Source organism: Melanotaenia boesemani, chromosome 6 (genome assembly GCF_017639745.1).
Source record: "Melanotaenia boesemani isolate fMelBoe1 chromosome 6, fMelBoe1.pri, whole genome shotgun sequence".
Classification (NCBI taxonomy): domain Eukaryota; kingdom Metazoa; phylum Chordata; class Actinopteri; order Atheriniformes; family Melanotaeniidae; genus Melanotaenia; species Melanotaenia boesemani.
The window spans coordinates 15,550,479-15,554,093 of record NC_055687.1 but is presented as its reverse complement, the minus strand read 5'-3'; positions in this window follow the sequence as shown (position 1 = coordinate 15,554,093).

Sequence of the window (3,615 nt, the reverse complement as noted above, 5' to 3'; positions counted from 1 at the left end):
ATATGTATTTATTTTTTCTCAGCAACTGTTTTAAAGGTTAAGAAAGTACATCAGATCTTGTAAATATGAACTAAAAAGTGCTCACTTGCTTTAAAAAATGGATAAAAACTCCAAATGTGACTAGCTTAATTACATGGGCAAACTCAGTCTGACTGTGATCTAATAAAAAAAAATCTGTTGTCAAAAACTTGGGAACAGCTTCTACATAAACCTTTTACTACCTTAATATTTACATCATTTTACTTGAGCACCTCAGAAGCTTCTATTGAAAGAAGGGAAATGCTGAGCGAATAACACAAGTGGAGAGGGGAACAATCGATGCCGTGTGACAACACATCCCCTCCTCCCGGGACCTGCAGTCTCTGAACCATAACCTTCAATGAAAAGCATGTCTGCTAAGCTGTCATCACGGTGATATGATATGTCAAGGTTGAATAATATTATTCTGCAGTGCATTGCACAGATTGGACAGTTTCTGTGGACCTGAAGAAGCTCCTCTGGCTAGGTGCCCGGCAGGCTCTTTAATACCATTTGGAGTCAGGTTAAGCAGTCTGAAGGAGCTGCTCATCTTCTCAATCAGCCAGAGGGGTATACAGGGGCACTGTGTAATTCTGGGAAATTAGTGAAGTGGACTAGTCTATACTTGCACTGACCTTGATTTATAATACTTGATGCATCAGAATTGAAATACATCATTGAGCTGGATGCCCTCATTCTGAGGAGGGATAATCTGATAAGTGTTCAGGCATAAAGATAGATAATGTAGATATAATGAGCCTCAGAAGGTATTTAAGCGTGGTTTCCATCACGAGAGACAGTTATTGTTGTTACTTTTTCCTTCACAAACCACAACACAAAGCTGTACTGTACAGGTTGAACACGTCCGTATAAAGATGATCCACTTATTGCACTCCCTACATTTTGCTGCCAGCTATCCACATGCAGCATTGGGTAAAATATGACAGCACTTGTGGTGCATTAGACAAGTGTCAGTTCTTTTCAGAAGAACTACCCATTGGTTTTTTTCTAAGAACTTGGCAGATAAGCTGTTGAAGCATCTTGGAAAAAATGTCCACAATTCTCTGAATTTATTGAGTTTGTGTATCCTCCCTCTAAATATTCTCTGACTCCATGAACTGAGATCAGTGCTCTGAGGGGGCCAGGCCATCTGATGCCATGTTTTTCTTATGGCACAACTTGACTGTACATTGTGTCTTTGTGTTTCATGGTTTTGAATGAATTTTGGGTCATCAGATGCTCACACACAGTTTGTTAACAGTGATGCTGAAGCTTTTAGTACTGCATGCGTGGAATAAATTAAAATCATGGTTAGTTGTAAAGTGGATTCAGACAATATTTCGTGGACACGAGTTATGCAAATAAGTAAGAAAATAATATTTATTTATTTAATAGTTCCAGCAAAGGATTTTCTTTTATAACTAGAACAATTACTCTTTGCATCCTTTCAAAATCATCACCGACTTAGTGACTTTGCCCCAACATATCAAAATGTAAATAAATAATGTTGGTTGTTTGGCAAAGTCAATGAGACACAGACAGGAAACACCAGATAATATGACCATTGTAATGTGTTGATGTTGTCATGTTTGTTGGTAGGTCGGTAGTTGTCAACAAATATATTATTGCCAGATGACAGGACCATATAATTGTGCAATCCTATCCTATTTTTTATTAATACAGTGTCATAACTTTTCACCTCCTTTAGTCATTTTGTGTCCCTTTGTAGTTTCTATTATTAATCATTTTTGCTTTTTTTTTTGTCATTTTGCATTTCTTTGTAGTCATTCTGTCATTTATATTTGCTTTTGTCATTGTTTTGGGTGCATTTGAATCTATATTTCATCTATGAGATATCCCTTTGCATTTTTGTAGTTATGTTTCTAATTTTCTTCTTTCTTTTGTTGGTGTAATATCATGTCTCTGAAGAAACTCTGTTACTGAGGTTCTTTTACATAATCATTTAAATCCTGTCTGAAAGCTCTTTTTAATTCTAGTTCAGTTTGAGTGTCATCAAGTTTTTCTATTTGTATTTTAATGTTTTTATTATAGTGCCTCTGTGTATTAACTTGTTTTAGTCATTTGATTTAACTTGTTTGCTTTAATATTTCATTTTGTTGTGACTTGTTATCACATCTACTTGTGAAGCACTTTGATCAACTTGCTGTTTTAAATGTGCTATAGAAATAAAATAGTCTGATATTTTTTTCTTCTTGTAATGATTTTGTATTTTTGTCATTCAACATCTGACTACGGACATTATGTGCCTCAATGTAGTCATAATAGTTGCACTATACACTTCCTCCATCTGTAGTTGCAGGGAACTTCGGGGTAGGTCGTTTGCATATTTCCCATCTTGCTTTGCGGGGCCTCTGTTCTCTCTGCACCATGATTTACCTGCATGGGATGTGCCACCGACAGATAGCTGAAATGGCAGATATGAACAAGTCCTACCAATGATTAAAGAGGATTGGACTGGAGGACAGCACATGGGCGATAATCATGGCAGCACAGGAGCAGATCTTGAGTACCAGGGCAATCAAGACCCAGATCCACCACACCAGGCATGACCCCAGGTGCAGGCTATGCAAACAGGTCCCTGAAACAACCCAGCACCTCACAGCAGGGTGCAAGATACTGGCAAGCAAAGAATACATGGAACGCCATAACCAAGTAGCTGGCATAGTGTACAGAAACATCTGTGCAAAATATGGACAGGAGACCTCTAGTTCACAATGGGAAACACCTCCCAATATGGTGGAGAATGAGAGGGCTAAGATCCTGTGGAACTTCAGATACAAGCTGACAAAATGACAGTGGCCAACTAACCGGACATTGTGATCATGGATAAGCAGCAAAGGAAAGCTGTATTGACTGATGAAGCCATCCCCAACATTGGTAATATCAGGAAATGTAAACATGAGAAACTGGAGAAATACCAAGGACCAAAGGAAGAGCTGGAGAAAGCCTGGAAGGTGAAGGCAACAGTAGTACCAATGGTCATGGGAGCACTGGGGGCCGAGTCCCCCACACTGGAGAAGTGGCCCTAACAGATAGCTGGAAAAACTTCAGACATCTCCATCCAGAAGAGCGCAGTCCTCGGAATATCTAAGGTACTGCATAGAACCCTTAAGCTCCCAGGACTCTGGTAGAGGACCTGAGTTTGAGATGAACAGCCACCCAACCTACCCAGGGGAGATGGGAGGTTGGGTGCAATGTACATTTTATTTTAGATGTGTACTTTTTAAAATACCTTTATACTTTATGCCCTGTAAATACTGTTTATGTTCTGTCTGTTTCTGCATTCTTCTTGTTCTGTTTTTTTTTTAAACCACCACCCAAGACAAATTCCTTGTATGGGTAAAATCACTTGGCAATAAATTCCAATTATGATTCTGGTCCTAATGTCAGTATGATTGTTCAAATTAAGTTCAGTTTATTCCTGACTTGGCCTATGAGTTGTTAGACTAGTGTACAGGTATCTCAAAACCGCACTTAAATTCATTCCTAAACGGAACTACTACCCTTCAGTATTTTCCACTTGCTGCTGGCGCGCTTTTGGACTACAAATTCCCAGTATTTTGTGTAGTTAAACTC